Raw genomic sequence first — 22,925 nt, 5'->3', positions numbered from 1 at the left:
GGATCCTTGGGTGGCTCCGTAGTTTGAAACCAATTCTGGTTATCGCTTCTCGGCCTTTTGGCTAAGATCAAGTGTAGTATCTGTTCTTATCAGTTTAATATCTGATACGTCCCCTATCTGGGGACCATATATTAAATGGATTTTTAGAACAGGGAGATGGAAAAAGAGCTTGCTCTGTCCACTCCACGCATTGACCTGGTATTGCAGTATCTCCAGGACCGGTGCACCCCTTCTTTAATGCAGTTTCTAAAATCAGAAAGAATTGAATTCAATGTTTTTTGTTCATTTTGCTTGTTTGTCGGATTTTGGGATGGACTCTTTGGCTTTGCTTTTCTTCTCCTCATTGGATTTTTCATGTTCAAAGTTGCAGAAGCCAGATTACAAGCTCATTTTGGTTCAACTTCAGCAACTGTGCATTGCATTGCCATGTAATGTGATGCAATGCTATCTTTCTAGCTCTCCCTTTTTACTTCCTTTTGGATAAACAGACATATTAGGCAAGCATTTTGGAGCTTTCACCTAAATAACTACAGGTGGTGAGATAAGCTGCACAATATAATTGACCTTTCAGTATATTGTTGCACACACACCATCTATTTAGCAAATGCCCTTGTTATCAACAGCAGCCTTTTAAACTCACCTGAGCTAACAGGTATGTGCGCTGGTTACTCTGCTGCGCTTAAAATTTCTTTTTTGGTTTGCTACAATGCCTTTTCTGAAACGTTGTCTCCTTCTGCTGGAACACTGACTTCTTTCATTTAATGCCTGCAGACTATAAAAGAGAACCCAACCCAAAAAGTTTGGTTGATTAGTCTGTGGCATTCTGTTAAACTGTTGCTTATGGCGGTCTCTGTGAGCTTCTCAGCGACATTCAGCCAGCCAGGTATCCTGCCTGCAGTAGATGGAATGTGGCAATGGAACGCTGGCTGCGCGTGTCATAATAGGCTCTGAGCCTTTATATACCTGTGCACAGCAGCAGCCACCTTCAGTCTGCTGCTGGACAGCCAGCAGCAGCAGCAGCAGGAGAGGTATGTAATCAGGAGCCCTCCTGCTAAGGGTAGACAGCTGCTCGTTCCACCCCACCCCCCGCCTTAATTGGTTCTCCTCCCTTCCAACGGTGTTGAGGCGGGTGGGAACAGCAGGGGGTGAAGGTGCTGTGTTTAAAGAGGTGGAGTTATGCAGATCTAAAACGCGTGGATTGCAGCAGCAGCAAGCCGAAAAGTGCAGGCATGTAAGGGATCTAGAGGTTGACAACATGTCTTCTTAACGGGAGTCCAGGAGCTCATCTCCACAAATGGACTTTTCAGGATCCTTGGGTGGCTCCGTAGTTTGAAACCAATTCTGGTTATCGCTTCTCGGCCTTTTGGCTAAGATCAAGTGTAGTATCTGTTCTTATCAGTTTAATATCTGATACGTCCCCTATCTGGGGACCATATATTAAATGGATTTTTAGAACAGGGAGATGGAAAAAGAGCTTGCTCTGTCCACTCCACGCATTGACCTGGTATTGCAGTATCTCCAGGACCGGTGCACCCCTTCTTTAATGCAGTTTCTAAAATCAGAAAGAATTGAATTCAATGTTTTTTGTTCATTTTGCTTGTTTGTCGGATTTTGGGATGGACTCTTTGGCTTTGCTTTTCTTCTCCTCATTGGATTTTTCATGTTCAAAGTTGCAGAAGCCAGATTACAAGCTCATTTTGGTTCAACTTCAGCAACTGTGCATTGCATTGCCATGTAATGTGATGCAATGCTATCTTTCTAGCTCTCCCTTTTTACTTCCTTTTGGATAAACAGACATATTAGGCAAGCATTTTGGAGCTTTCACCTAAATAACTACAGGTGGTGAGATAAGCTGCACAATATAATTGACCTTTCAGTATATTGTTGCACACACACCATCTATTTAGCAAATGCCCTTGTTATCAACAGCAGCCTTTTAAACTCACCTGAGCTAACAGGTATGTGCGCTGGTTACTCTGCTGCGCTTAAAATTTCTTTTTTGGTTTGCTACAATGCCTTTTCTGAAACGTTGTCTCCTTCTGCTGGAACACTGACTTCTTTCATTTAATGCCTGCAGACTATAAAAGAGAACCCAACCCAAAAAGTTTGGTTGATTAGTCTGTGGCATTCTGTTAAACTGTTGCTTATGGCGGTCTCTGTGAGCTTCTCAGCGACATTCAGCCAGCCAGGTATCCTGCCTGCAGTAGATGGAATGTGGCAATGGAACGCTGGCTGCGCGTGTCATAATAGGCTCTGAGCCTTTATATACCTGTGCACAGCAGCAGCCACCTTCAGTCTGCTGCTGGACAGCCAGCAGCAGCAGCAGCAGGAGAGGTATGTAATCAGGAGCCCTCCTGCTAAGGGTAGACAGCTGCTCGTTCCACCCCACCCCCCGCCTTAATTGGTTCTCCTCCCTTCCAACGGTGTTGAGGCGGGTGGGAACAGCAGGGGGTGAAGGTGCTGTGTTTAAAGAGGTGGAGTTATGCAGATCTAAAACGCGTGGATTGCAGCAGCAGCAAGCCGAAAAGTGCAGGCATGTAAGGGATCTAGAGGTTGACAACATGTCTTCTTAACGGGAGTCCAGGAGCTCATCTCCACAAATGGACTTTTCAGGATCCTTGGGTGGCTCCGTAGTTTGAAACCAATTCTGGTTATCGCTTCTCGGCCTTTTGGCTAAGATCAAGTGTAGTATCTGTTCTTATCAGTTTAATATCTGATACGTCCCCTATCTGGGGACCATATATTAAATGGATTTTTAGAACAGGGAGATGGAAAAAGAGCTTGCTCTGTCCACTCCACGCATTGACCTGGTATTGCAGTATCTCCAGGACCGGTGCACCCCTTCTTTAATGCAGTTTCTAAAATCAGAAAGAATTGAATTCAATGTTTTTTGTTCATTTTGCTTGTTTGTCGGATTTTGGGATGGACTCTTTGGCTTTGCTTTTCTTCTCCTCATTGGATTTTTCATGTTCAAAGTTGCAGAAGCCAGATTACAAGCTCATTTTGGTTCAACTTCAGCAACTGTGCATTGCATTGCCATGTAATGTGATGCAATGCTATCTTTCTAGCTCTCCCTTTTTACTTCCTTTTGGATAAACAGACATATTAGGCAAGCATTTTGGAGCTTTCACCTAAATAACTACAGGTGGTGAGATAAGCTGCACAATATAATTGACCTTTCAGTATATTGTTGCACACACACCATCTATTTAGCAAATGCCCTTGTTATCAACAGCAGCCTTTTAAACTCACCTGAGCTAACAGGTATGTGCGCTGGTTACTCTGCTGCGCTTAAAATTTCTTTTTTGGTTTGCTACAATGCCTTTTCTGAAACGTTGTCTCCTTCTGCTGGAACACTGACTTCTTTCATTTAATGCCTGCAGACTATAAAAGAGAACCCAACCCAAAAAGTTTGGTTGATTAGTCTGTGGCATTCTGTTAAACTGTTGCTTATGGCGGTCTCTGTGAGCTTCTCAGCGACATTCAGCCAGCCAGGTATCCTGCCTGCAGTAGATGGAATGTGGCAATGGAACGCTGGCTGCGCGTGTCATAATAGGCTCTGAGCCTTTATATACCTGTGCACAGCAGCAGCCACCTTCAGTCTGCTGCTGGACAGCCAGCAGCAGCAGCAGCAGGAGAGGTATGTAATCAGGAGCCCTCCTGCTAAGGGTAGACAGCTGCTCGTTCCACCCCACCCCCCGCCTTAATTGGTTCTCCTCCCTTCCAACGGTGTTGAGGCGGGTGGGAACAGCAGGGGGTGAAGGTGCTGTGTTTAAAGAGGTGGAGTTATGCAGATCTAAAACGCGTGGATTGCAGCAGCAGCAAGCCGAAAAGTGCAGGCATGTAAGGGATCTAGAGGTTGACAACATGTCTTCTTAACGGGAGTCCAGGAGCTCATCTCCACAAATGGACTTTTCAGGATCCTTGGGTGGCTCCGTAGTTTGAAACCAATTCTGGTTATCGCTTCTCGGCCTTTTGGCTAAGATCAAGTGTAGTATCTGTTCTTATCAGTTTAATATCTGATACGTCCCCTATCTGGGGACCATATATTAAATGGATTTTTAGAACAGGGAGATGGAAAAAGAGCTTGCTCTGTCCACTCCACGCATTGACCTGGTATTGCAGTATCTCCAGGACCGGTGCACCCCTTCTTTAATGCAGTTTCTAAAATCAGAAAGAATTGAATTCAATGTTTTTTGTTCATTTTGCTTGTTTGTCGGATTTTGGGATGGACTCTTTGGCTTTGCTTTTCTTCTCCTCATTGGATTTTTCATGTTCAAAGTTGCAGAAGCCAGATTACAAGCTCATTTTGGTTCAACTTCAGCAACTGTGCATTGCATTGCCATGTAATGTGATGCAATGCTATCTTTCTAGCTCTCCCTTTTTACTTCCTTTTGGATAAACAGACATATTAGGCAAGCATTTTGGAGCTTTCACCTAAATAACTACAGGTGGTGAGATAAGCTGCACAATATAATTGACCTTTCAGTATATTGTTGCACACACACCATCTATTTAGCAAATGCCCTTGTTATCAACAGCAGCCTTTTAAACTCACCTGAGCTAACAGGTATGTGCGCTGGTTACTCTGCTGCGCTTAAAATTTCTTTTTTGGTTTGCTACAATGCCTTTTCTGAAACGTTGTCTCCTTCTGCTGGAACACTGACTTCTTTCATTTAATGCCTGCAGACTATAAAAGAGAACCCAACCCAAAAAGTTTGGTTGATTAGTCTGTGGCATTCTGTTAAACTGTTGCTTATGGCGGTCTCTGTGAGCTTCTCAGCGACATTCAGCCAGCCAGGTATCCTGCCTGCAGTAGATGGAATGTGGCAATGGAACGCTGGCTGCGCGTGTCATAATAGGCTCTGAGCCTTTATATACCTGTGCACAGCAGCAGCCACCTTCAGTCTGCTGCTGGACAGCCAGCAGCAGCAGCAGCAGGAGAGGTATGTAATCAGGAGCCCTCCTGCTAAGGGTAGACAGCTGCTCGTTCCACCCCACCCCCCGCCTTAATTGGTTCTCCTCCCTTCCAACGGTGTTGAGGCGGGTGGGAACAGCAGGGGGTGAAGGTGCTGTGTTTAAAGAGGTGGAGTTATGCAGATCTAAAACGCGTGGATTGCAGCAGCAGCAAGCCGAAAAGTGCAGGCATGTAAGGGATCTAGAGGTTGACAACATGTCTTCTTAACGGGAGTCCAGGAGCTCATCTCCACAAATGGACTTTTCAGGATCCTTGGGTGGCTCCGTAGTTTGAAACCAATTCTGGTTATCGCTTCTCGGCCTTTTGGCTAAGATCAAGTGTAGTATCTGTTCTTATCAGTTTAATATCTGATACGTCCCCTATCTGGGGACCATATATTAAATGGATTTTTAGAACAGGGAGATGGAAAAAGAGCTTGCTCTGTCCACTCCACGCATTGACCTGGTATTGCAGTATCTCCAGGACCGGTGCACCCCTTCTTTAATGCAGTTTCTAAAATCAGAAAGAATTGAATTCAATGTTTTTTGTTCATTTTGCTTGTTTGTCGGATTTTGGGATGGACTCTTTGGCTTTGCTTTTCTTCTCCTCATTGGATTTTTCATGTTCAAAGTTGCAGAAGCCAGATTACAAGCTCATTTTGGTTCAACTTCAGCAACTGTGCATTGCATTGCCATGTAATGTGATGCAATGCTATCTTTCTAGCTCTCCCTTTTTACTTCCTTTTGGATAAACAGACATATTAGGCAAGCATTTTGGAGCTTTCACCTAAATAACTACAGGTGGTGAGATAAGCTGCACAATATAATTGACCTTTCAGTATATTGTTGCACACACACCATCTATTTAGCAAATGCCCTTGTTATCAACAGCAGCCTTTTAAACTCACCTGAGCTAACAGGTATGTGCGCTGGTTACTCTGCTGCGCTTAAAATTTCTTTTTTGGTTTGCTACAATGCCTTTTCTGAAACGTTGTCTCCTTCTGCTGGAACACTGACTTCTTTCATTTAATGCCTGCAGACTATAAAAGAGAACCCAACCCAAAAAGTTTGGTTGATTAGTCTGTGGCATTCTGTTAAACTGTTGCTTATGGCGGTCTCTGTGAGCTTCTCAGCGACATTCAGCCAGCCAGGTATCCTGCCTGCAGTAGATGGAATGTGGCAATGGAACGCTGGCTGCGCGTGTCATAATAGGCTCTGAGCCTTTATATACCTGTGCACAGCAGCAGCCACCTTCAGTCTGCTGCTGGACAGCCAGCAGCAGCAGCAGCAGCAGGAGAGGTATGTAATCAGGAGCCCTCCTGCTAAGGGTAGACAGCTGCTCGTTCCACCCCACCCCCCGCCTTAATTGGTTCTCCTCCCTTCCAACGGTGTTGAGGCGGGTGGGAACAGCAGGGGGTGAAGGTGCTGTGTTTAAAGAGGTGGAGTTATGCAGATCTAAAACGCGTGGATTGCAGCAGCAGCAAGCCGAAAAGTGCAGGCATGTAAGGGATCTAGAGGTTGACAACATGTCTTCTTAACGGGAGTCCAGGAGCTCATCTCCACAAATGGACTTTTCAGGATCCTTGGGTGGCTCCGTAGTTTGAAACCAATTCTGGTTATCGCTTCTCGGCCTTTTGGCTAAGATCAAGTGTAGTATCTGTTCTTATCAGTTTAATATCTGATACGTCCCCTATCTGGGGACCATATATTAAATGGATTTTTAGAACAGGGAGATGGAAAAAGAGCTTGCTCTGTCCACTCCACGCATTGACCTGGTATTGCAGTATCTCCAGGACCGGTGCACCCCTTCTTTAATGCAGTTTCTAAAATCAGAAAGAATTGAATTCAATGTTTTTTGTTCATTTTGCTTGTTTGTCGGATTTTGGGATGGACTCTTTGGCTTTGCTTTTCTTCTCCTCATTGGATTTTTCATGTTCAAAGTTGCAGAAGCCAGATTACAAGCTCATTTTGGTTCAACTTCAGCAACTGTGCATTGCATTGCCATGTAATGTGATGCAATGCTATCTTTCTAGCTCTCCCTTTTTACTTCCTTTTGGATAAACAGACATATTAGGCAAGCATTTTGGAGCTTTCACCTAAATAACTACAGGTGGTGAGATAAGCTGCACAATATAATTGACCTTTCAGTATATTGTTGCACACACACCATCTATTTAGCAAATGCCCTTGTTATCAACAGCAGCCTTTTAAACTCACCTGAGCTAACAGGTATGTGCGCTGGTTACTCTGCTGCGCTTAAAATTTCTTTTTTGGTTTGCTACAATGCCTTTTCTGAAACGTTGTCTCCTTCTGCTGGAACACTGACTTCTTTCATTTAATGCCTGCAGACTATAAAAGAGAACCCAACCCAAAAAGTTTGGTTGATTAGTCTGTGGCATTCTGTTAAACTGTTGCTTATGGCGGTCTCTGTGAGCTTCTCAGCGACATTCAGCCAGCCAGGTATCCTGCCTGCAGTAGATGGAATGTGGCAATGGAACGCTGGCTGCGCGTGTCATAATAGGCTCTGAGCCTTTATATACCTGTGCACAGCAGCAGCCACCTTCAGTCTGCTGCTGGACAGCCAGCAGCAGCAGCAGCAGCAGGAGAGGTATGTAATCAGGAGCCCTCCTGCTAAGGGTAGACAGCTGCTCGTTCCACCCCACCCCCCGCCTTAATTGGTTCTCCTCCCTTCCAACGGTGTTGAGGCGGGTGGGAACAGCAGGGGGTGAAGGTGCTGTGTTTAAAGAGGTGGAGTTATGCAGATCTAAAACGCGTGGATTGCAGCAGCAGCAAGCCGAAAAGTGCAGGCATGTAAGGGATCTAGAGGTTGACAACATGTCTTCTTAACGGGAGTCCAGGAGCTCATCTCCACAAATGGACTTTTCAGGATCCTTGGGTGGCTCCGTAGTTTGAAACCAATTCTGGTTATCGCTTCTCGGCCTTTTGGCTAAGATCAAGTGTAGTATCTGTTCTTATCAGTTTAATATCTGATACGTCCCCTATCTGGGGACCATATATTAAATGGATTTTTAGAACAGGGAGATGGAAAAAGAGCTTGCTCTGTCCACTCCACGCATTGACCTGGTATTGCAGTATCTCCAGGACCGGTGCACCCCTTCTTTAATGCAGTTTCTAAAATCAGAAAGAATTGAATTCAATGTTTTTTGTTCATTTTGCTTGTTTGTCGGATTTTGGGATGGACTCTTTGGCTTTGCTTTTCTTCTCCTCATTGGATTTTTCATGTTCAAAGTTGCAGAAGCCAGATTACAAGCTCATTTTGGTTCAACTTCAGCAACTGTGCATTGCATTGCCATGTAATGTGATGCAATGCTATCTTTCTAGCTCTCCCTTTTTACTTCCTTTTGGATAAACAGACATATTAGGCAAGCATTTTGGAGCTTTCACCTAAATAACTACAGGTGGTGAGATAAGCTGCACAATATAATTGACCTTTCAGTATATTGTTGCACACACACCATCTATTTAGCAAATGCCCTTGTTATCAACAGCAGCCTTTTAAACTCACCTGAGCTAACAGGTATGTGCGCTGGTTACTCTGCTGCGCTTAAAATTTCTTTTTTGGTTTGCTACAATGCCTTTTCTGAAACGTTGTCTCCTTCTGCTGGAACACTGACTTCTTTCATTTAATGCCTGCAGACTATAAAAGAGAACCCAACCCAAAAAGTTTGGTTGATTAGTCTGTGGCATTCTGTTAAACTGTTGCTTATGGCGGTCTCTGTGAGCTTCTCAGCGACATTCAGCCAGCCAGGTATCCTGCCTGCAGTAGATGGAATGTGGCAATGGAACGCTGGCTGCGCGTGTCATAATAGGCTCTGAGCCTTTATATACCTGTGCACAGCAGCAGCCACCTTCAGTCTGCTGCTGGACAGCCAGCAGCAGCAGCAGCAGGAGAGGTATGTAATCAGGAGCCCTCCTGCTAAGGGTAGACAGCTGCTCGTTCCACCCCACCCCCCGCCTTAATTGGTTCTCCTCCCTTCCAACGGTGTTGAGGCGGGTGGGAACAGCAGGGGGTGAAGGTGCTGTGTTTAAATAGGTGGAGTTATGCAGATCTAAAACGCGTGGATTGCAGCAGCAGCAAGCCGAAAAGTGCAGGCATGTAAGGGATCTAGAGGTTGACAACATGTCTTCTTAACGGGAGTCCAGGAGCTCATCTCCACAAATGGACTTTTCAGGATCCTTGGGTGGCTCCGTAGTTTGAAACCAATTCTGGTTATCGCTTCTCGGCCTTTTGGCTAAGATCAAGTGTAGTATCTGTTCTTATCAGTTTAATATCTGATACGTCCCCTATCTGGGGACCATATATTAAATGGATTTTTAGAACAGGGAGATGGAAAAAGAGCTTGCTCTGTCCACTCCACGCATTGACCTGGTATTGCAGTATCTCCAGGACCGGTGCACCCCTTCTTTAATGCAGTTTCTAAAATCAGAAAGAATTGAATTCAATGTTTTTTGTTCATTTTGCTTGTTTGTCGGATTTTGGGATGGACTCTTTGGCTTTGCTTTTCTTCTCCTCATTGGATTTTTCATGTTCAAAGTTGCAGAAGCCAGATTACAAGCTCATTTTGGTTCAACTTCAGCAACTGTGCATTGCATTGCCATGTAATGTGATGCAATGCTATCTTTCTAGCTCTCCCTTTTTACTTCCTTTTGGATAAACAGACATATTAGGCAAGCATTTTGGAGCTTTCACCTAAATAACTACAGGTGGTGAGATAAGCTGCACAATATAATTGACCTTTCAGTATATTGTTGCACACACACCATCTATTTAGCAAATGCCCTTGTTATCAACAGCAGCCTTTTAAACTCACCTGAGCTAACAGGTATGTGCGCTGGTTACTCTGCTGCGCTTAAAATTTCTTTTTTGGTTTGCTACAATGCCTTTTCTGAAACGTTGTCTCCTTCTGCTGGAACACTGACTTCTTTCATTTAATGCCTGCAGACTATAAAAGAGAACCCAACCCAAAAAGTTTGGTTGATTAGTCTGTGGCATTCTGTTAAACTGTTGCTTATGGCGGTCTCTGTGAGCTTCTCAGCGACATTCAGCCAGCCAGGTATCCTGCCTGCAGTAGATGGAATGTGGCAATGGAACGCTGGCTGCGCGTGTCATAATAGGCTCTGAGCCTTTATATACCTGTGCACAGCAGCAGCCACCTTCAGTCTGCTGCTGGACAGCCAGCAGCAGCAGCAGCAGGAGAGGTATGTAATCAGGAGCCCTCCTGCTAAGGGTAGACAGCTGCTCGTTCCACCCCACCCCCCGCCTTAATTGGTTCTCCTCCCTTCCAACGGTGTTGAGGCGGGTGGGAACAGCAGGGGGTGAAGGTGCTGTGTTTAAAGAGGTGGAGTTATGCAGATCTAAAACGCGTGGATTGCAGCAGCAGCAAGCCGAAAAGTGCAGGCATGTAAGGGATCTAGAGGTTGACAACATGTCTTCTTAACGGGAGTCCAGGAGCTCATCTCCACAAATGGACTTTTCAGGATCCTTGGGTGGCTCCGTAGTTTGAAACCAATTCTGGTTATCGCTTCTCGGCCTTTTGGCTAAGATCAAGTGTAGTATCTGTTCTTATCAGTTTAATATCTGATACGTCCCCTATCTGGGGACCATATATTAAATGGATTTTTAGAACAGGGAGATGGAAAAAGAGCTTGCTCTGTCCACTCCACGCATTGACCTGGTATTGCAGTATCTCCAGGACCGGTGCACCCCTTCTTTAATGCAGTTTCTAAAATCAGAAAGAATTGAATTCAATGTTTTTTGTTCATTTTGCTTGTTTGTCGGATTTTGGGATGGACTCTTTGGCTTTGCTTTTCTTCTCCTCATTGGATTTTTCATGTTCAAAGTTGCAGAAGCCAGATTACAAGCTCATTTTGGTTCAACTTCAGCAACTGTGCATTGCATTGCCATGTAATGTGATGCAATGCTATCTTTCTAGCTCTCCCTTTTTACTTCCTTTTGGATAAACAGACATATTAGGCAAGCATTTTGGAGCTTTCACCTAAATAACTACAGGTGGTGAGATAAGCTGCACAATATAATTGACCTTTCAGTATATTGTTGCACACACACCATCTATTTAGCAAATGCCCTTGTTATCAACAGCAGCCTTTTAAACTCACCTGAGCTAACAGGTATGTGCGCTGGTTACTCTGCTGCGCTTAAAATTTCTTTTTTGGTTTGCTACAATGCCTTTTCTGAAACGTTGTCTCCTTCTGCTGGAACACTGACTTCTTTCATTTAATGCCTGCAGACTATAAAAGAGAACCCAACCCAAAAAGTTTGGTTGATTAGTCTGTGGCATTCTGTTAAACTGTTGCTTATGGCGGTCTCTGTGAGCTTCTCAGCGACATTCAGCCAGCCAGGTATCCTGCCTGCAGTAGATGGAATGTGGCAATGGAACGCTGGCTGCGCGTGTCATAATAGGCTCTGAGCCTTTATATACCTGTGCACAGCAGCAGCCACCTTCAGTCTGCTGCTGGACAGCCAGCAGCAGCAGCAGCAGGAGAGGTATGTAATCAGGAGCCCTCCTGCTAAGGGTAGACAGCTGCTCGTTCCACCCCACCCCCCGCCTTAATTGGTTCTCCTCCCTTCCAACGGTGTTGAGGCGGGTGGGAACAGCAGGGGGTGAAGGTGCTGTGTTTAAAGAGGTGGAGTTATGCAGATCTAAAACGCGTGGATTGCAGCAGCAGCAAGCCGAAAAGTGCAGGCATGTAAGGGATCTAGAGGTTGACAACATGTCTTCTTAACGGGAGTCCAGGAGCTCATCTCCACAAATGGACTTTTCAGGATCCTTGGGTGGCTCCGTAGTTTGAAACCAATTCTGGTTATCGCTTCTCGGCCTTTTGGCTAAGATCAAGTGTAGTATCTGTTCTTATCAGTTTAATATCTGATACGTCCCCTATCTGGGGACCATATATTAAATGGATTTTTAGAACAGGGAGATGGAAAAAGAGCTTGCTCTGTCCACTCCACGCATTGACCTGGTATTGCAGTATCTCCAGGACCGGTGCACCCCTTCTTTAATGCAGTTTCTAAAATCAGAAAGAATTGAATTCAATGTTTTTTGTTCATTTTGCTTGTTTGTCGGATTTTGGGATGGACTCTTTGGCTTTGCTTTTCTTCTCCTCATTGGATTTTTCATGTTCAAAGTTGCAGAAGCCAGATTACAAGCTCATTTTGGTTCAACTTCAGCAACTGTGCATTGCATTGCCATGTAATGTGATGCAATGCTATCTTTCTAGCTCTCCCTTTTTACTTCCTTTTGGATAAACAGACATATTAGGCAAGCATTTTGGAGCTTTCACCTAAATAACTACAGGTGGTGAGATAAGCTGCACAATATAATTGACCTTTCAGTATATTGTTGCACACACACCATCTATTTAGCAAATGCCCTTGTTATCAACAGCAGCCTTTTAAACTCACCTGAGCTAACAGGTATGTGCGCTGGTTACTCTGCTGCGCTTAAAATTTCTTTTTTGGTTTGCTACAATGCCTTTTCTGAAACGTTGTCTCCTTCTGCTGGAACACTGACTTCTTTCATTTAATGCCTGCAGACTATAAAAGAGAACCCAACCCAAAAAGTTTGGTTGATTAGTCTGTGGCATTCTGTTAAACTGTTGCTTATGGCGGTCTCTGTGAGCTTCTCAGCGACATTCAGCCAGCCAGGTATCCTGCCTGCAGTAGATGGAATGTGGCAATGGAACGCTGGCTGCGCGTGTCATAATAGGCTCTGAGCCTTTATATACCTGTGCACAGCAGCAGCCACCTTCAGTCTGCTGCTGGACAGCCAGCAGCAGCAGCAGCAGGAGAGGTATGTAATCAGGAGCCCTCCTGCTAAGGGTAGACAGCTGCTCGTTCCACCCCACCCCCCGCCTTAATTGGTTCTCCTCCCTTCCAACGGTGTTGAGGCGGGTGGGAACAGCAGGGGGTGAAGGTGCTGTGTTTAAAGAGGTGGAGTTATGCAGATCTAAAACGCGTGGATTGCAGCAGCAGCAAGCCGAAAAGTGCAGGCATGTAAGGGATCTAGAGGTTGACAACATGTCTTCTTAACGGGAGTCCAGGAGCTCATCTCCACAAATGGACTTTTCAGGATCCTTGGGTGGCTCCGTAGTTTGAAACCAATTCTGGTTATCGCTTCTCGGCCTTTTGGCTAAGATCAAGTGTAGTATCTGTTCTTATCAGTTTAATATCTGATACGTCCCCTATCTGGGGACCATATATTAAATGGATTTTTAGAACAGGGAGATGGAAAAAGAGCTTGCTCTGTCCACTCCACGCATTGACCTGGTATTGCAGTATCTCCAGGACCGGTGCACCCCTTCTTTAATGCAGTTTCTAAAATCAGAAAGAATTGAATTCAATGTTTTTTGTTCATTTTGCTTGTTTGTCGGATTTTGGGATGGACTCTTTGGCTTTGCTTTTCTTCTCCTCATTGGATTTTTCATGTTCAAAGTTGCAGAAGCCAGATTACAAGCTCATTTTGGTTCAACTTCAGCAACTGTGCATTGCATTGCCATGTAATGTGATGCAATGCTATCTTTCTAGCTCTCCCTTTTTACTTCCTTTTGGATAAACAGACATATTAGGCAAGCATTTTGGAGCTTTCACCTAAATAACTACAGGTGGTGAGATAAGCTGCACAATATAATTGACCTTTCAGTATATTGTTGCACACACACCATCTATTTAGCAAATGCCCTTGTTATCAACAGCAGCCTTTTAAACTCACCTGAGCTAACAGGTATGTGCGCTGGTTACTCTGCTGCGCTTAAAATTTCTTTTTTGGTTTGCTACAATGCCTTTTCTGAAACGTTGTCTCCTTCTGCTGGAACACTGACTTCTTTCATTTAATGCCTGCAGACTATAAAAGAGAACCCAACCCAAAAAGTTTGGTTGATTAGTCTGTGGCATTCTGTTAAACTGTTGCTTATGGCGGTCTCTGTGAGCTTCTCAGCGACATTCAGCCAGCCAGGTATCCTGCCTGCAGTAGATGGAATGTGGCAATGGAACGCTGGCTGCGCGTGTCATAATAGGCTCTGAGCCTTTATATACCTGTGCACAGCAGCAGCCACCTTCAGTCTGCTGCTGGACAGTCAGCAGCAGCAGCAGCAGGAGAGGTATGTAATCAGGAGCCCTCCTGCTAAGGGTAGACAGCTGCTCGTTCCACCCCACCCCCCGCCTTAATTGGTTCTCCTCCCTTCCAACGGTGTTGAGGCGGGTGGGAACAGCAGGGGGTGAAGGTGCTGTGTTTAAAGAGGTGGAGTTATGCAGATCTAAAACGCGTGGATTGCAGCAGCAGCAAGCCGAAAAGTGCAGGCATGTAAGGGATCTAGAGGTTGACAACATGTCTTCTTAACGGGAGTCCAGGAGCTCATCTCCACAAATGGACTTTTCAGGATCCTTGGGTGGCTCCGTAGTTTGAAACCAATTCTGGTTATCGCTTCTCGGCCTTTTGGCTAAGATCAAGTGTAGTATCTGTTCTTATCAGTTTAATATCTGATACGTCCCCTATCTGGGGACCATATATTAAATGGATTTTTAGAACAGGGAGATGGAAAAAGAGCTTGCTCTGTCCACTCCACGCATTGACCTGGTATTGCAGTATCTCCAGGACCGGTGCACCCCTTCTTTAATGCAGTTTCTAAAATCAGAAAGAATTGAATTCAATGTTTTTTGTTCATTTTGCTTGTTTGTCGGATTTTGGGATGGACTCTTTGGCTTTGCTTTTCTTCTCCTCATTGGATTTTTCATGTTCAAAGTTGCAGAAGCCAGATTACAAGCTCATTTTGGTTCAACTTCAGCAACTGTGCATTGCATTGCCATGTAATGTGATGCAATGCTATCTTTCTAGCTCTCCCTTTTTACTTCCTTTTGGATAAACAGACATATTAGGCAAGCATTTTGGAGCTTTCACCTAAATAACTACAGGTGGTGAGATAAGCTGCACAATATAATTGACCTTTCAGTATATTGTTGCACACACACCATCTATTTAGCAAATGCCCTTGTTATCAACAGCAGCCTTTTAAACTCACCTGAGCTAACAGGTATGTGCGCTGGTTACTCTGCTGCGCTTAAAATTTCTTTTTTGGTTTGCTACAATGCCTTTTCTGAAACGTTGTCTCCTTCTGCTGGAACACTGACTTCTTTCATTTAATGCCTGCAGACTATAAAAGAGAACCCAACCCAAAAAGTTTGGTTGATTAGTCTGTGGCATTCTGTTAAACTGTTGCTTATGGCGGTCTCTGTGAGCTTCTCAGCGACATTCAGCCAGCCAGGTATCCTGCCTGCAGTAGATGGAATGTGGCAATGGAACGCTGGCTGCGCGTGTCATAATAGGCTCTGAGCCTTTATATACCTGTGCACAGCAGCAGCCACCTTCAGTCTGCTGCTGGACAGCCAGCAGCAGCAGCAGCAGGAGAGGTATGTAATCAGGAGCCCTCCTGCTAAGGGTAGACAGCTGCTCGTTCCACCCCACCCCCCGCCTTAATTGGTTCTCCTCCCTTCCAACGGTGTTGAGGCGGGTGGGAACAGCAGGGGGTGAAGGTGCTGTGTTTAAAGAGGTGGAGTTATGCAGATCTAAAACGCGTGGATTGCAGCAGCAGCAAGCCGAAAAGTGCAGGCATGTAAGGGATCTAGAGGTTGACAACATGTCTTCTTAACGGGAGTCCAGGAGCTCATCTCCACAAATGGACTTTTCAGGATCCTTGGGTGGCTCCGTAGTTTGAAACCAATTCTGGTTATCGCTTCTCGGCCTTTTGGCTAAGATCAAGTGCAGTGATCTAGCGGCTGCTGCCTTGGTCTTGGCTGAGAGGTGCTCGGGGTACCCGGCTCCTTGGCCTGGGGGGATCGCTCTGTTTTTCAGCAGGGCTTCACCTCCCTGCTGCTATTAGGGAGTCGGATTAGTCCCCGGGCAACGGGAGGCGATCATCTACCTGGCACTTCGGTGTTGAAGGTTTCTATTGAGAAGAGGAGAACCTGTTTGTGAAGACGATGTCTGCAGCATCACATGAAGGAGAGGAAGATCATGTGCCTGAATTCGCTAAGGTGCAGAATTCTATTCGTTTGGTTGTTCAGGAGAACTTTCGAGATCAAAAGGATTTTAGGTATGTGATGAGTTAAGTTCTTGTGGATCTTTTTGGTTTGAAGACAGAAGAAGTGTTGGCGATAATGGACTACCCCAGGAGGGGTGTTTATGATATAGTTTTTGTTGACAAAGTTTTTTTTGAAGGATATCTAAGGAAAATGACTGCAAGCCAGGATAAAAGAATGGAGGGGATAAGTGTAATGCCACACTTCCCCGTTAGAGATAAATGGATCATTGTTAAAATGTACTCTCCATTGGTGGACGAAGAGGATGTTCTTACATTTTTGGAGTTTTTTTGTTTGTCAGTAACACCAAAAGGGAAGATTTATAATGAATTTGGTTTTTGGACTTCGAAGTGGAAATTTTTGGTCCGTTTCAAAGAAGATGAGCAGGGGACTGTGTTGCTTCCCCCAGCTAGGTTTAAGTTGGGTAATATAAATGGTGATATTTTTTTCAGTGGTATACCCACTTTTTGTCGAGTTTGTCGTCAATACGGGCATGGAAAGGAAAATTGTTCGGGTGGTGTATGTGGTTTTTGCAAAAAAGGTGATCATGAGTCAAAGGATTGTAAAGATCGGAGGAAGTGCAACTTGTGTCAGGAAGATACGCATGTTTTTAAGAATTGCCCAAAGAGGAAAAGAAATAAAGAGAAGGAGGTAGTGGTTAAAAAGGTTTTGGTAGAGAGAAAGGAGGAAAGTGTAGAAAAGGTGTTGGTGGTAAAGGGAAAAGAAAGCAAACCTGTAGGAGTGCAGAGGGAGATGGAGAAAACAAGAGTAGATTGGGGGGATAGGGTAGAGAGTGAAATGGGAGGTGTAAGTCAGGGAACTGGCCGTGGTAAGGTTAAAAAGCAAGAAAAGAGAAAGGAACAGGAAGTGGAGGTGGCAATGGAAGAAAATATAGTTGTTTTTCAACAACCTATGTTTATAAAGAATGCAGAATATTTTAACCGGTTGTACCGTAAGTTGTATGATGAGAAACGTTTGGACTATCTTATAGAGAATGTTAGGAAAGAACTAATAAGAGATAAAAATGTTTTTTGTGTGACATATAGAATACCAGATGGTGTATCGAAACAAGTTTTTTCAGCATCAAGGGTTGAAGATTTGTCCCTTAAGGTTCTGAGTTGGGTTGGGGTTCATGCTTTTGATAATGGTTACAAGTATTTTACTTGATGTTATTACTGTTGTTAATACAGTTATAATTTAATTTTTATTTTTTTGGTATCCATTCAGGTTCTGAAACATTTCTTTCTTTGAAAGTATTGTTGTATTTTTGTAATTTTTTTTTCTGACATTAAAAGTACCAAAACCTGATGATGATTTAAGTTGGAGTCCACGTCTTGTCTCCCTTTGGGGAGAAGAGGACTGTGGAGTGGACTTTAATTTTAACCTGAATAGGTTTTAAAAAAAAAAAAAAAATCTGTTCTTATCAGTTTAATATCTGATACGTCCCCTATCTGGGGACCATATATTAAATGGATTTTTAGAACAGGGAGATGGAAAAAGAGCTTGCTCTGTCCACTCCACGCATTGACCTGGTATTGCAGTATCTCCAGGACCGGTGCACCCCTTCTTTAATGCAGTTTCTAAAATCAGAAAGAATTGAATTCAATGTTTTTTGTTCATTTTGCTTGTTTGTCGGATTTTGGGATGGACTCTTTGGCTTTGCTTTTCTTCTCCTCATTGGATTTTTCATGTTCAAAGTTGCAGAAGCCAGATTACAAGCTCATTTTGGTTCAACTTCAGCAACTGTGCATTGCATTGCCATGTAATGTGATGCAATGCTATCTTTCTAGCTCTCCCTTTTTACTTCCTTTTGGATAAACAGACATATTAGGCAAGCATTTTGGAGCTTTCACCTAAATAACTACAGGTGGTGAGATAAGCTGCACAATATAATTGACCTTTCAGTATATTGTTGCACACACACCATCTATTTAGCAAATGCCCTTGTTATCAACAGCAGCCTTTTAAACTCACCTGAGCTAACAGGTATGTGCGCTGGTTACTCTGCTGCGCTTAAAATTTCTTTTTTGGTTTGCTACAATGCCTTTTCTGAAACGTTGTCTCCTTCTGCTGGAACACTGACTTCTTTCATTTAATGCCTGCAGACTATAAAAGAGAACCCAACCCAAAAAGTTTGGTTGATTAGTCTGTGGCATTCTGTTAAACTGTTGCTTATGGCGGTCTCTGTGAGCTTCTCAGCGACATTCAGCCAGCCAGGTATCCTGCCTGCAGTAGATGGAATGTGGCAATGGAACGCTGGCTGCGCGTGTCATAATAGGCTCTGAGCCTTTATATACCTGTGCACAGCAGCAGCCACCTTCAGTCTGCTGCTGGACAGCCAGCAGCAGCAGCAGCAGGAGAGGTATGTAATCAGGAGCCCTCCTGCTAAGGGTAGACAGCTGCTCGTTCCACCCCACCCCCCGCCTTAATTGGTTCTCCTCCCTTCCAACGGTGTTGAGGCGGGTGGGAACAGCAGGGGGTGAAGGTGCTGTGTTTAAAGAGGTGGAGTTATGCAGATCTAAAACGCGTGGATTGCAGCAGCAGCAAGCCGAAAAGTGCAGGCATGTAAGGGATCTAGAGGTTGACAACATGTCTTCTTAACGGGAGTCCAGGAGCTCATCTCCACAAATGGACTTTTCAGGATCCTTGGGTGGCTCCGTAGTTTGAAACCAATTCTGGTTATCGCTTCTCGGCCTTTTGGCTAAGATCAAGTGTAGTATCTGTTCTTATCAGTTTAATATCTGATACGTCCCCTATCTGGGGACCATATATTAAATGGATTTTTAGAACAGGGAGATGGAAAAAGAGCTTGCTCTGTCCACTCCACGCATTGACCTGGTATTGCAGTATCTCCAGGACCGGTGCACCCCTTCTTTAATGCAGTTTCTAAAATCAGAAAGAATTGAATTCAATGTTTTTTGTTCATTTTGCTTGTTTGTCGGATTTTGGGATGGACTCTTTGGCTTTGCTTTTCTTCTCCTCATTGGATTTTTCATGTTCAAAGTTGCAGAAGCCAGATTACAAGCTCATTTTGGTTCAACTTCAGCAACTGTGCATTGCATTGCCATGTAATGTGATGCAATGCTATCTTTCTAGCTCTCCCTTTTTACTTCCTTTTGGATAAACAGACATATTAGGCAAGCATTTTGGAGCTTTCACCTAAATAACTACAGGTGGTGAGATAAGCTGCACAATATAATTGACCTTTCAGTATATTGTTGCACACACACCATCTATTTAGCAAATGCCCTTGTTATCAACAGCAGCCTTTTAAACTCACCTGAGCTAACAGGTATGTGCGCTGGTTACTCTGCTGCGCTTAAAATTTCTTTTTTGGTTTGCTACAATGCCTTTTCTGAAACGTTGTCTCCTTCTGCTGGAACACTGACTTCTTTCATTTAATGCCTGCAGACTATAAAAGAGAACCCAACCCAAAAAGTTTGGTTGATTAGTCTGTGGCATTCTGTTAAACTGTTGCTTATGGCGGTCTCTGTGAGCTTCTCAGCGACATTCAGCCAGCCAGGTATCCTGCCTGCAGTAGATGGAATGTGGCAATGGAACGCTGGCTGCGCGTGTCATAATAGGCTCTGAGCCTTTATATACCTGTGCACAGCAGCAGCCACCTTCAGTCTGCTGCTGGACAGCCAGCAGCAGCAGCAGCAGGAGAGGTATGTAATCAGGAGCCCTCCTGCTAAGGGTAGACAGCTGCTCGTTCCACCCCACCCCCCGCCTTAATTGGTTCTCCTCCCTTCCAACGGTGTTGAGGCGGGTGGGAACAGCAGGGGGTGAAGGTGCTGTGTTTAAAGAGGTGGAGTTATGCAGATCTAAAACGCGTGGATTGCAGCAGCAAGCCGAAAAGTGCAGGCATGTAAGGGATCTAGAGGTTGACAACATGTCTTCTTAACGGGAGTCCAGGAGCTCATCTCCACAAATGGACTTTTCAGGATCCTTGGGTGGCTCCGTAGTTTGAAACCAATTCTGGTTATCGCTTCTCGGCCTTTTGGCTAAGATCAAGTGTAGTATCTGTTCTTATCAGTTTAATATCTGATACGTCCCCTATCTGGGGACCATATATTAAATGGATTTTTAGAACAGGGAGATGGAAAAAGAGCTTGCTCTGTCCACTCCACGCATTGACCTGGTATTGCAGTATCTCCAGGACCGGTGCACCCCTTCTTTAATGCAGTTTCTAAAATCAGAAAGAATTGAATTCAATGTTTTTTGTTCATTTTGCTTGTTTGTCGGATTTTGGGATGGACTCTTTGGCTTTGCTTTTCTTCTCCTCATTGGATTTTTCGTGTTCAAAGTTGCAGAAGCCAGATTACAAGCTCATTTTGGTTCAACTTCAGCAACTGTGCATTGCATTGCCATGTAATGTGATGCAATGCTATCTTTCTAGCTCTCCCTTTTCACTTCCTTTTGGATAAACAGACATATTAGGCAAGCATTTTGGAGCTTTCACCTAAATAACTACAGGTGGTGAGATAAGCTGCACAATATAATTGACCTTTCAGTATATTGTTGCACACACACCATCTATTTAGCAAATGCCCTTGTTATCAACAGCAGCCTTTTAAACTCACCTGAGCTAACAGGTATGTGCGCTGGTTACTCTGCTGCGCTTAAAATTTCTTTTTTGGTTTGCTACAGTGCCTTTTCTGAAACGTTGTCTCCTTCTGCTGGAACACTGACTTCTTTCATTTAATGCCTGCAGACTATAAAAGAGAACCCAACCCAAAAAGTTTGGTTGATTAGTCTGTGGCATTCTGTTAAACTGTTGCTTATGGCGGTCTCTGTGAGCTTCTCAGCGACATTCAGCCAGCCAGGTATCCTGCCTGCAGTAGATGGAATGTGGCAATGGAACGCTGGCTGCGCGTGTCATAATAGGCTCTGAGCCTTTATATACCTGTGCACAGCAGCAGCCACCTTCAGTCTGCTGCTGGACAGCCAGCAGCAGCAGCAGCAGGAGAGGTATGTAATCAGGAGCCCTCCTGCTAAGGGTAGACAGCTGCTCGTTCCACCCCACCCCCCGCCTTAATTGGTTCTCCTCCCTTCCAACGGTGTTGAGGCGGGTGGGAACAGCAGGGGGTGAAGGTGCTGTGTTTAAAGAGGTGGAGTTATGCAGATCTAAAACGCGTGGATTGCAGCAGCAGCAAGCCGAAAAGTGCAGGCATGTAAGGGATCTAGAGGTTGACAACATGTCTTCTTAACGGGAGTCCAGGAGCTCATCTCCACAAATGGACTTTTCAGGATCCTTGGGTGGCTCCGTAGTTTGAAACCAATTCTGGTTATCGCTTCTCGGCCTTTTGGCTAAGATCAAGTGTAGTATCTTTTGAAAAGGCAGTTTTGTCCTTGGGCTGCCCTAGTAAATTGATGCATATTACACACTGGTTTGGTGCACTTGTTAGTACGCCAGGTGGCTCATAGAGTTATCTGATGGAAAACATGGCCCTCCAGGATCGAAGTCACTAGGCTGGGTAAGTGTGAGGGCTTTGGAGCAATGTGCCCCAGGAGTAGGCGCCCTGGTGGGAGTCCAAGCTTACTGGGACTGGGAACCCTAGAAAGACTTGGCTTCGTAGCACGCCGCACCTTTGCCAATCATACTTTCTGAGCAACCCCCCCTATTCCTGGCCTCCGGGCTAGGAAGGGGAATTTTTATAAACCCGGTCGGAGGTCCGGTCAGCTTTGGGCTGAGAAACCAACACAGGCTCCAGCTCCACTAGGGTGGCAGCCTAGATGGAAGCTGGGAGCACGAAAACGGCTCTTCTCCGGCTTCGGCTAGGGAGAGCATCGGAGATCCCTGACCCTCGCTGTGGCCTTCTGGCTCGGAGGGATGGGGATGGTTTATTGGGGACCCTCTCCTCCGGGAAGGGTCCACATGAATCCTCGCCTCGTGCGCTGTTTTGGTGTGACTTTGGTCACATTTTTCAGTGCCTTGGATGCAGCTTCAATCAAAAAATCTGTTCTTATCAGTTTAATATCTGATACGTCCCCTATCTGGGGACCATATATTAAATGGATTTTTAGAACAGGGAGATGGAAAAAGAGCTTGCTCTGTCCACTCCACGCATTGACCTGGTATTGCAGTATCTCCAGGACCGGTGCACCCCTTCTTTAATGCAGTTTCTAAAATCAGAAAGAATTGAATTCAATGTTTTTTGTTCATTTTGCTTGTTTGTCGGATTTTGGGATGGACTCTTTGGCTTTGCTTTTCTTCTCCTCATTGGATTTTTCATGTTCAAAGTTGCAGAAGCCAGATTACAAGCTCATTTTGGTTCAACTTCAGCAACTGTGCATTGCATTGCCATGTAATGTGATGCAATGCTATCTTTCTAGCTCTCCCTTTTTACTTCCTTTTGGATAAACAGACATATTAGGCAAGCATTTTGGAGCTTTCACCTAAATAACTACAGGTGGTGAGATAAGCTGCACAATATAATTGACCTTTCAGTATATTGTTGCACACACACCATCTATTTAGCAAATGCCCTTGTTATCAACAGCAGCCTTTTAAACTCACCTGAGCTAACAGGTATGTGCGCTGGTTACTCTGCTGCGCTTAAAATTTCTTTTTTGGTTTGCTACAATGCCTTTTCTGAAACGTTGTCTCCTTCTGCTGGAACACTGACTTCTTTCATTTAATGCCTGCAGACTATAAAAGAGAACCCAACCCAAAAAAGTTTGGTTGATTAGTCTGTGGCATTCTGTTAAACTGTTGCTTATGGCGGTCTCTGTGAGCTTCTCAGCGACATTCAGCCAGCCAGGTATCCTGCCTGCAGTAGATGGAATGTGGCAATGGAACGCTGGCTGCGCGTGTCATAATAGGCTCTGAGCCTTTATATACCTGTGCACAGCA

General features: G+C 44.6%; 15 non-coding genes and 2 pseudogenes across 15 annotated transcripts; all 17 read left to right on the top strand.

Annotated features, from left to right (window-relative positions):
* Positions 1-41: 41 nt before the first annotated feature.
* LOC141180383 (U2 spliceosomal RNA) lies at positions 42-232 on the top strand. Its single transcript, XR_012256134.1, has one exon. It is a non-coding gene; the product is annotated as a U2 spliceosomal RNA (small nuclear RNA).
* A 1,115-nt stretch (positions 233-1,347) lies between these two features.
* On the top strand, positions 1,348-1,538 carry LOC141180382 (U2 spliceosomal RNA). Its single transcript, XR_012256133.1, has one exon. It is a non-coding gene; the product is annotated as a U2 spliceosomal RNA (small nuclear RNA).
* Positions 1,539-2,653: 1,115 nt separating this feature from the next.
* LOC141180381 (U2 spliceosomal RNA) lies at positions 2,654-2,844 on the top strand. Its single transcript, XR_012256132.1, has one exon. It is a non-coding gene; the product is annotated as a U2 spliceosomal RNA (small nuclear RNA).
* A 1,115-nt stretch (positions 2,845-3,959) lies between these two features.
* On the top strand, positions 3,960-4,150 carry LOC141180379 (U2 spliceosomal RNA). The gene has a single exon (XR_012256130.1). It is a non-coding gene; the product is annotated as a U2 spliceosomal RNA (small nuclear RNA).
* Positions 4,151-5,265: 1,115 nt separating this feature from the next.
* Positions 5,266-5,456, top strand: LOC141180378 (U2 spliceosomal RNA). Its single transcript, XR_012256129.1, has one exon. It is a non-coding gene; the product is annotated as a U2 spliceosomal RNA (small nuclear RNA).
* A 1,118-nt stretch (positions 5,457-6,574) lies between these two features.
* On the top strand, positions 6,575-6,765 carry LOC141180377 (U2 spliceosomal RNA). Its single transcript, XR_012256128.1, has one exon. It is a non-coding gene; the product is annotated as a U2 spliceosomal RNA (small nuclear RNA).
* Positions 6,766-7,883: 1,118 nt separating this feature from the next.
* Positions 7,884-8,074, top strand: LOC141180376 (U2 spliceosomal RNA). Its single transcript, XR_012256127.1, has one exon. It is a non-coding gene; the product is annotated as a U2 spliceosomal RNA (small nuclear RNA).
* A 1,115-nt stretch (positions 8,075-9,189) lies between these two features.
* LOC141180375 (U2 spliceosomal RNA) lies at positions 9,190-9,380 on the top strand. The gene has a single exon (XR_012256126.1). It is a non-coding gene; the product is annotated as a U2 spliceosomal RNA (small nuclear RNA).
* A 1,115-nt stretch (positions 9,381-10,495) lies between these two features.
* LOC141180372 (U2 spliceosomal RNA) lies at positions 10,496-10,686 on the top strand. The gene has a single exon (XR_012256125.1). It is a non-coding gene; the product is annotated as a U2 spliceosomal RNA (small nuclear RNA).
* Positions 10,687-11,801: 1,115 nt separating this feature from the next.
* On the top strand, positions 11,802-11,992 carry LOC141180371 (U2 spliceosomal RNA). The gene has a single exon (XR_012256124.1). It is a non-coding gene; the product is annotated as a U2 spliceosomal RNA (small nuclear RNA).
* A 1,115-nt stretch (positions 11,993-13,107) lies between these two features.
* On the top strand, positions 13,108-13,298 carry LOC141180370 (U2 spliceosomal RNA). Its single transcript, XR_012256123.1, has one exon. It is a non-coding gene; the product is annotated as a U2 spliceosomal RNA (small nuclear RNA).
* A 1,115-nt stretch (positions 13,299-14,413) lies between these two features.
* On the top strand, positions 14,414-14,604 carry LOC141180369 (U2 spliceosomal RNA). Its single transcript, XR_012256122.1, has one exon. It is a non-coding gene; the product is annotated as a U2 spliceosomal RNA (small nuclear RNA).
* A 2,853-nt stretch (positions 14,605-17,457) lies between these two features.
* Positions 17,458-17,635, top strand: LOC141179731 (U2 spliceosomal RNA; annotated as a pseudogene).
* Positions 17,636-18,750: 1,115 nt separating this feature from the next.
* Positions 18,751-18,941, top strand: LOC141180368 (U2 spliceosomal RNA). Its single transcript, XR_012256121.1, has one exon. It is a non-coding gene; the product is annotated as a U2 spliceosomal RNA (small nuclear RNA).
* A 1,112-nt stretch (positions 18,942-20,053) lies between these two features.
* Positions 20,054-20,244, top strand: LOC141180366 (U2 spliceosomal RNA). Its single transcript, XR_012256119.1, has one exon. It is a non-coding gene; the product is annotated as a U2 spliceosomal RNA (small nuclear RNA).
* A 1,115-nt stretch (positions 20,245-21,359) lies between these two features.
* Positions 21,360-21,475, top strand: LOC141180017 (U2 spliceosomal RNA; annotated as a pseudogene).
* Positions 21,476-21,999: 524 nt separating this feature from the next.
* On the top strand, positions 22,000-22,181 carry LOC141179682 (U2 spliceosomal RNA). The gene has a single exon (XR_012255672.1). It is a non-coding gene; the product is annotated as a U2 spliceosomal RNA (small nuclear RNA).
* The last annotated feature ends 744 nt before the right edge of the window (positions 22,182-22,925 follow it).

The sequence above is a fragment of the Phyllobates terribilis genome, unplaced genomic scaffold, assembly GCF_046119375.1.
Source record: "Phyllobates terribilis strain yellow unplaced genomic scaffold, ASM4611937v1 Scaffold_30__1_contigs__length_15301838, whole genome shotgun sequence".
In the NCBI taxonomy this organism is placed as follows: Eukaryota; Metazoa; Chordata; class Amphibia; order Anura; family Dendrobatidae; genus Phyllobates; species Phyllobates terribilis.
Note: the sequence above shows the minus strand (reverse complement) of the source record. Positions and strands in the feature narration are given on the sequence as shown.